Source organism: Berghia stephanieae, chromosome 4 (genome assembly GCF_034508935.2).
Source record: "Berghia stephanieae isolate SIO BIC M18660-M18661 chromosome 4, UCSD_Bste_1.3, whole genome shotgun sequence".
Lineage (NCBI taxonomy): Eukaryota > Metazoa > Mollusca > Gastropoda > Nudibranchia > Aeolidiidae > Berghia > Berghia stephanieae.
In genome coordinates this window covers 18,928,977-18,938,348 of record NC_088363.1, presented here as the reverse complement: position 1 = coordinate 18,938,348, position 9,372 = coordinate 18,928,977, and the positions used below count along the sequence as shown (strand labels likewise).

Sequence of the window (9,372 nt, the reverse complement as noted above, 5' to 3'; positions counted from 1 at the left end):
TAGAATTCATGTTGAGAGGGCGAATGAAAGACTGAAAAATGTTAACATCCTCTCATATATTCCAACCATGTTAAGAGAAACATCTGATATTATTTTTCAATTTGTTGCAGCACTTGTCAATCCCCAGTCTCCTCTTATTAAGGAGACTGCATTTTGTTAGCTTTGCCATTTATATTGTACAACACACATATTTTGTTCATCATCATCAAATCACCATTCAAAATAATGGTTTTGTAGGTCCATACATGATTTTACATGATAAACATGACAAATTATGGCATTGTTGTATCAATGTATGTTCAATGTCATTAACATTGTTAAATAAAACCACACAAATTAGTTTTGGACTGAATCAACCCAAGGCATCATCAAGATAGATCTGTGGAAGTAAAAGAATAAAAGATTCAAATTTAGAGCTGCGACCATGCTCAATAGGCAAAAAACAAACAAACTAATAAAACGTCTGTTGTGGTCTTGTGGTATGACACTCGCTTTCAGATCAGAAGGTCCTGGGTTTGGGCCTCGCTCGGCGCATAGTTGAGTCCTTGGAGAAGGCTCTTTACTCACAATCTCTCACCGTACTCAGGTGTCAAATGAGTACCTGGCCGTTAACAGCGTTGTCTCTGTCCGAAAAAATTGTAATATCGCCCAACAGGCATCATGTCCCGTCTTACATGTTAAATGTTGCTGTTGGCCAGGGACCCCTTGTAAAGCACTTTGAGCACATTTAGTGGATATTACGCTGTATAAAAACTCAATTAAAAAAAAAACAAATAAAGTGATTCTTTCATTCATCTTGCTTTGTTGATAAGGGGGAAACCCCAAACGTCCATTTTATCTGTTTTCGTATATTAAATTGAAGTTCACATTCAATTTCACAATGTTATTGATTTCTTCGAGTTTCAAGCAGCAACATTTACATTACACCTTAACCCAATAGGAAGTTTAGTTTACCGTGACTAACACTGGTCTAATAATAATAAAATTCCTTTATTCATCCCATAGAGGAAATTTGTCTCTGGGTCTATCCCCAGGGAAGACTGGAATAACCGCGGTGCAGGGCCGCAAATTGAGCTAGGGCGAGGTGACTTGCTCAAGGCCACACAGCGCAGCGGCGGGTGAACGAACTCGGTACCTTTCGGGTACGAAGCAAAAACCGTACCGCTGATCCACGCTGCCCCACATGAAGTATGATAAAATGTCTAGCGTGATTGGTGATTGTGATGCTCATATGAGTATTATAATAAAGGTTACAACACGATACTAAATAGTATGTAGTTGACTATAGTCAATAGCAACGAAAATTAGCGAAGCAAGACTAAGACCTCAAAGACTCAAAGTCCGTGGTCCATAAGATAAAAACACAATAATTCAATGACTCCCTCTCTCTCTCCCTAACTAAAATCGAAAGTAAACAGTTAAATCTTTCCATTGGATATACTAAATCTGCCTAAACTCAAAGTAAACTGATTATTGTCCAACAGTAGTTGTACGGAGATGTGGGATTTTGAGAGTGAGAATGAGAAGACGAAATGACTTACCTTCACAGAATACTCTTTATTCTTCATGCTGGCTTGAACTTTGCCGAACATCAAGCCATCTGAGTAAGTGAAAGTCAAAACATGACCTGACTGATGATGATTTTCACCTCGCGAGATACTTTTATGCTCATTGGAGAAGTATTTCATAAGGGCGGTGATGGAAATAGGGTTCGTGTCAGCCATTTTTCTCGACTGTTTAGAGCCAGCCGGTTTGTTGCCATGCGTTGCTGCGCAGGATTACGTCACGACATAGGAAGCCTATTGAGGATCATTCCTATCAGGTATGTGAAAATATGAGTAGCCTATATGACTATAATCATTTTTTTAAAAAGGTTTACAAAATTGTTAAAATGAAACCATCTATTTCTTAATGAAATGAATAAGGGCAACGAATACTGTGGAATGAATGTTAAAATGAATCCATATTTCTTAATGCAATGTATAAGGGCAACGCATACTTCAGAATAAAACATCCTGGTGTATTCTATGAAATTTGTTTTTGGTTATTCATTCAAAGGAAACAGTCTATAATTTCAAACTAAAAATGCTAAAAATATTAATTAATTTAATTATCCTCTGAATGCTTTCAAAATACTTGTATGACTGAGAATTCATAATATATGTCAATAATAAGAATGGATGTTTGTTGTTTACTTTTTTGTTTGTTTTTGTATTGTTCTTGTTTGTTTGAATGTTCTTTTTACTTTGGTTTTTTTTTTTCTTCTATACTGTTATCTATTTCTCTCTTTTAAATAATTTTATCCCAAAGAGTATGCAATGAATAATTTGTTGTTACTCAAGTTTTAAGGGCATTTATGGAACACTTGGTCCAGTTCAAAGCCCTATCACTTATATTATATGATTAATATATGATAATATGATAAATTGCAAAATATTTGACGGTGAACCATTACAATTCAATTTCCTAAATCTCATTTTTTCCCAGTCATATTATATTTTCCTACTCTGTTATTTCACTACAAGGGGCAATTCAAAATGATCATGGTTCAGACGGATTAAGGTATAAAAAAGCATTATTTATTTTCAATTTCTAACTGTGCAAAACAGCTAACAATTCTAGAAATCCGTGACTATCCTGTTTTATTTTGTTGACAAAAAGAAGAAATTCTAGACGTCCTGCATAATGCGATTAGGTTTCACAAAACATCTGCTCTTCATTCAACTGGTCAATTATTTTAGGGTTGACTGGTATTCAGTGAATCTAATGATAGCTTTGTTGGTTTCGTATAATATTATCACTGGAATTTCCAAATGATACGAGATTTAAGAATGGTAATGTTTTAGGGACGTGCTTATTCACCGAGATTATTTGTCGGAGTACGATGCATTGCCTGTCGTGTCTTGATTCATTTAGATACACGCGTGTTATGATAATATCTGGAATTGATATCGCCTTTAGTCAGGAATACCGCCCAAAAAATGAATTAAGACCAGAGCCAATCTTTGGCTGCCAAGACAACTTATGTTTTACTTTTACTTTTCATTTTCTTTTTCTTTTCTTTTCTTTTCTTTTTTCTTGTTTTGCTTTATTTTATTTTCGTTTTGTTTATTTGCTTTTGTTCCGTTGTTGTTGTTTTTTTTTTTTTTTGTTTGTTTGTTTTTCTTTTGTTTTGTTTTTTATTTTTGTTTTGATTTTTTTTGGAGGGGGGGGGTATGTGAATTGTTTTCATGGAGGATTTCCTGTGCCAATTGGTGGAAAATACGTGTTGGTGTTAATGGTGGTGGTACTGTTACTGCTACTGCTACAAGTGGTGGTGGTGGTGTTTGTGGTGGTGGTGGTGGTCGTGGTGGTGGTGGTGGCGGTGGTAGTTGTTGTAGTGGTGGTGGCGGTGGTGTGGTGATGATGATGGTAATGGTAGTTGTGGTTAGAAGTGACTGAAAACTGAAAATCTATTGTGATAAGGATATAATATTATGTGGAATACGCTAGTGAGTGAGTGCAGCAAAATGAACACAAGGAAGTATAGTAAAATTATTATAATAACTGTAATAATGTACACTTATATAGCGCTTATACCGAAGCTCAGAAGCGCTTTGCATTTATTATCAGTTAAAATATCATGTACTGAAGATTCAAACCTGTGAATATAAGCTCATATGCATCCAGTCACACATATGCGCAAACACACACACACACACACACACACATATCTCTCTCTCTCTCTCTCTCTCTCTCTCTCTCTCTCTCTCTCTCTCTCTCTCTCTCTCTCTCTCTCTCACTCTCGCTCTCTCAGAATATATATATTATATATATATATATATATATATATATATATATATTACATACATATATACACACACGTAGTACAAACGCAAACATATAGTATACATTTACAATATATATATATATATATATATATATATATATATATATATATATATATATATATATATACGAGTGTACTGATATACTTGCATATACACACTTTGCAATTGGATTCAGTAGTCTGATGTCACGCCGCCCGACAACGGCGGCCATCTTGGTTCTAAACAAAGAAAATCATTACTTTTTATTCTTCATGCTGGCTAGAACTTTTCATATGCCTTGTGATCAGAATGTGTAAAAGTCAAAACATGATCAAATTTATTGAGTTTTTTTTTCCTCTGGAAACGCTTTTATGCTCGCCGGAGAAATATTTCATACGGGCGTCCGCCATTGTTCCGATAGTTTAGAGCCAGTGTTACTAAATTACCATGCGTCATTAGGAAGGAAGTGACGTTATGACTGTTGAAGAGTATTATTGGCATAATCTAATTTAGGTACTTCCCAAAGAGATATGTTTTCAAATTCAGAGTTAAAAAAAAGGAGCAGGTACTGGTGTAAAATGAAGATCTGAAAAAGTGTGTATGAAACGTGCCAGTCAAAGCAAGAAAGAAAAATACAAAAAGACAACCATCACAAAGAAGCAACCCGCCACAACCGGAAGTTGGTCCCCAATCGGGGCAGGTTGATCTCTGGAATTGTTGTCTCCTATTAATATTCTTTCTTGATTTGTGGTAGGTCTACTGTTTCATACACACATTTCAGCTCTTTATGGCGCAACTAGTACGCACATCCCCGTATTATCTACCAAGGAATGGAGGTTTTAATGCTCCTATTAATATTCTTTCTTGGTTTGTGGTAGGTCTACTCTTTCATACACACATTTCAGCTCTTTATGGCGCAACTAGTACAGCACATCCCCGTATTATCTACCAAGGAATGGAGGTTTTAATGCTCCTATTAATATTCTTTCTTGATTTGTGGTAGGTCTACTGTTTCATACACACATTTCAGCTCTTTACGCGCAACTAGTACGCACATCCCGTATTATCTACCAGAATGGAGGTTTTTTTATCTCCATAATATTCTTTCTTGATTTGTGAGTACGTTTCATACACACATTCAGCTCTTTACGCGCAAATAGTACATCCCCTATTATCTACAGGAATGGAGGTTTTAATGCTCCTATTAATATTCTCTTGATTTGTGGTAGGTCTACTGTTTCATACCACATTTCAGCTCTTTACGGCGCAATAGTACGCACATCCCGTATTATCTACCAAGGAATGGAGGTTTTAATGCTCCTATTAATATTCTTTCTTGATTTTGTGGTTACTGTTCATACACACATTTCAGCTCTTTACGGCGCATAGTACCACATCCCCGTATTATCACAGAATGGAGGTTTAATGCTCCTATTAATTCTTTCTTGTTGTGGTTACGTTTCATACAATTTCAGCTCTTTACGCGCAACATACGCACATCCATTATACCAGTGGAGGTTTTAATGCTCCTATAATATTCTTTGTTGTGTACTGTTCATACACACATTTCACTTACGGCAAAGTACCACACCCGTATTCTACAAGATGGGTTAATCTCCATAATATTCTTTCTGTTGTGTATCTACTGTTTCTAACACATTTCACTCTTACGCGCACTATACCACACCCTTTATACCAAGAATGGGTTTTAATGCCTATAATTTTTCTTGATTTGAGTACTGTTAAACACATTCAGCTCTTGCGCAACAGTACCACCCGTTATCAAGGAATGGTTTATGTCCTATTATCTTTCTTGATTTGTGGTCACTGTTTATACAACATCACTCTTTAGGCGACTAGACCACACCCCGATATCTCAGTGGAGTTTAATGTCCTATTAAATCTCTGATTTGTGGTTCATAATTAGCTCTTTGGCGCAACTATACCACATCCCTATTACAAGAAGAGTTAAGCCCATAATTCTTCTTGATTTGTGGTACTGTTCTACACACATTCAGCTCTAGGGAACTAGACACACCTTTACTCCAAGGAGGAGTTTTAAGCCTATAATTCTTTCTGATTTGACTGTTCATACACACATTTAGCTCTTACGGCCAACTTACCCATCCCGTATATCTACCAGAATGAGTTTATGCTCCATTAATCTCTGATTTGTGGGTCACTGTTACCACTTCCTTTAGGCAACTATACGCCTCCCGTATATCTACCAAGAGAGTTATGCTCTATTAATTCTTTCTTATTGTGGTAGCTAGTTATACAACATTTCACTCGCGCACTATACACCCGTATTACACCAAGGAATGGTTATGCTCCTATTATATTCTTCTGATTTGTGGTACTGTTCACACCTCAGCTCTTACGGCGCAACTAGTACCACATCCCCGTTTACTACAAGAAGGAGTTATGTCCTTAATATCCTATGGTTGTTCATAACACATTTCAGCTCTTTACGGCAATATCACTCCGTTTCACAATGGTTAATGCCCTAAATATTCTTTCTTATTGTGTAGGTCTACTGTTTCATACACCATACTTGCGCAACTATACCACATCCAAACAGATGGATTAATGCTCATTAAATTCTTTTGTTGGTACTGTTTCATACACACATTTACCTTGGCCACTAGAACCATCCGTATTTCTACCAGAATGAGTTAATGTCCTAATCTTTCTGATTGTGGTACTTCATACCACATTTCACTCTTAGGCCAACTATACCCATCCGTATACCAAGATGAGGTTTTAATGTATTATTCTTTTTGAGTGTGACTGTTTCATACACACATTCAGCTCTTTAGCGCAACTAGACGAACCCCTATTATCTCAGGAATGGAGGTTTTAATGCTCCTATTAATATTCTTTCTTGATTTGTGGTAGGTCTACTGTTTCATACACACATTTCAGCTCTTTACGGCGCAACTAGTACGCACATCCCGTATTATCTACCAAGAATGGAGGTTTTAATGCTCCTATTAATATTCTTTCTTGATTTGTGGTAGGTCTACTGTTTCATACCACATTTCAGCTCTTTAGGCGCAACTAGTACCACATCCCCGTATTATCTACCAAGGAATGGAGGTTTAATGCTCCTATTAATATTCTTTCTTGATTGTGGTAGGTCTACTGTTTCATACACACATTTCAGCTCTTTACGGCGCAACTAGTAGCACATCCCGTATTATCTACCAAGGAATGGAGGTTTTAATGCTCCTATTATATTCTTTCTGTTTGTGGTAGGTCTACTGTTTCATACACACATTTCAGCTCTTACGGCGCAACTAGTACCACATCCCGTATTATTACCAAGGAATGGAGGTTTTAATGTCCTATTAATATCTTTCTTGATTTGTGGTAGGTTACTGTTCATACACACATTTCAGCTCTTTACGGCGCAACTAGTACCACATCCCCGTATTATCTACCAAGGAATGGAGGTTTTAATGCTCCTATTATATTCTTTCTTGATTTGTGGTAGGTCTACTGTTTCATACACACATTTCAGCTCTTTACGGCGCAATAGTACGCACATCCCGTATTATTACAAGGAATGGAGTTTTAATGCTCCTATTAATATTCTTTCTTGATTTGGTGGTACTGTTTCATACACACATTTCAGCTCTTACGGCGCAACTAGTACGCACATCCCGTATTATCTACAAGAATGGAGTTTTAATGCTCCTATTAATATTCTTTCTTGATTTGTGAGTCTACTGTTTCATACACACATTTCAGCTCTTTAGGCGCAACTAGTACCACATCCCGTATTATCTACCAAGAATGGAGGTTTTAATGCTCCTATTAATATTCTTTCTTGATTTGTGTACTGTTTCATACACACATTTCAGCTCTTTACGGCGCAACTAGTACGCACATCCCCGTATTATCTACCAAGGAATGGAGGTTTTAATGCTCCTATTAATATTCTTTCTTGATTTGTGGTAGGTCTACTGTTTCATACACACATTTCAGCTCTTTACGGCGCAACTAGTACCACATCCCGTATTATCTACCAAGGAATGGAGGTTTTAATGCTCCTATTAATATTCTTTCTTGATTTGTGGTAGGTCTACTGTTTCATACACACATTTCAGCTCTTTACGGCGCAACTAGTACCACATCCCGTATTATCTACCAAGGAATGAGGTTTTAATGCTCCTATTAATATCTTTCTTGATTGTGGTAGGTTACTGTTTCATACACACATTTCAGCTCTTTACGGCGCAACTAGTACGCACATCCCCGTATTATCTACCAAGGAATGGAGGTTTTAATGCTCCTATTAATATTCTTTCTTGGTTTGTGGTAGGTCTACTGTTTCATACACACATTTCAGCTCTTTACGGCGCAACTAGTACGCACATCCCCGTATTATCTACCAAGGAATGGAGGTTTTAATGCTCCTATTAATATTCTTTCTTGATTTGTGGTACTGTTTCATACACACATTTCAGCTCTTTACGGCGCAACTAGTACGCACATCCCCGTATTATCTACCAAGGAATGGAGGTTTTAATGCTCCTATTAATATTCTTTCTTGATTTGTGGTACTGTTTCATACACACATTTCAGCTCTTTACGGCGCAACTAGTACGCACATCCCCGTATTATCTACCAAGGAATGGAGGTTTTAATGCTCCTATTAATATTCTTTCTTGATTTGTGGTACTGTTTCATACACACATTTCAGCTCTTTACGGCGCAACTAGTACGCACATCCCCGTATTATCTACCAAGGAATGGAGGTTTTAATGCTCCTATTAATATTCTTTCTTGATTTGTGGTAGGTCTACTGTTTCATACACACATTTCAGCTCTTTACGGCGCAACTAGTACGCACATCCCCGTATTATCTACCAAGGAATGGAGGTTTTAATGCTCCTATTAATATTCTTTCTTGATTTGTGGTAGGTCTACTGTTTCATACACACATTTCAGCTCTTTACGGCGCAACTAGTACACACATCCCCGTATTATCTACCAAGGAATGGAGGTTTTAATGCTCCTATTAATATTCTTTCTTGATTTGTGGTACTGTTTCATACACACATTTCAGCTCTTTACGGCGCAATTAGTACACACATCCCCGTATTATCTACCAAGGAATGGAGGTTTTAATGCTCCTATTAATATTCTTTCTTGATTTGTGGTACTGTTTCATACACACATTTCAGCTCTTTACGGCGCAACTAGTACCACATCCCCGTATTATCTACAAGGAATGGAGGTTTTAATGCTCCTATTAATATTCTTTCTTGATTTGTGGTAGGTCATGTTTCATACACACATTTCAGCTCTTTACGGCGCAACTAGTACGCACATCCCCGTATTATCTACCAAGGAATGGAGGTTTTAATGCTCCTATTAATATTCTTTCTTGATTTGTGGTAGGTCTACTGTTTCATACACACATTTCAGCTCTTTACGGCGCAACTAGTACACACATCCCCGTATTATCTACCAAGGAATGGAGGTTTTAATGCTCCTATTAATATTCTTTCTTGATTTGTGGTACTGTTTCATACACACATTTCAGCTCTTTACG

The 9,372-nt window shown here is 36.9% G+C and overlaps 2 long non-coding RNA genes across 2 annotated transcripts in view; one reads left to right on the top strand and one right to left on the bottom strand.

Annotated features, from left to right (window-relative positions):
* The window catches only part of LOC144970164 (uncharacterized), a 3,380-nt gene extending 2,507 nt beyond the window's left edge, over window positions 1–873 (top strand). Inside the window, exon 2 of the long non-coding RNA XR_013644918.1 lies at window positions 1–873. This exon is cut by the window's left edge and continues 1,338 nt beyond it. This is a non-coding gene — a long non-coding RNA (uncharacterized LOC144970164).
* Window positions 1–1,799, bottom strand: part of LOC144970163 (uncharacterized) — a 2,674-nt gene extending 875 nt beyond the window's left edge. Inside the window, exons 1-2 of the long non-coding RNA XR_013644917.1 lie at window positions 1,542–1,799; window positions 1–379 (exon numbers count right to left, since the gene is read on the bottom strand). The exon at window positions 1–379 is cut by the window's left edge and continues 875 nt beyond it. This is a non-coding gene — a long non-coding RNA (uncharacterized LOC144970163). The remainder of the gene's footprint in view (window positions 380–1,541) is intronic.
* Between the last annotated feature and the right edge of the window lie 7,573 nt (window positions 1,800–9,372).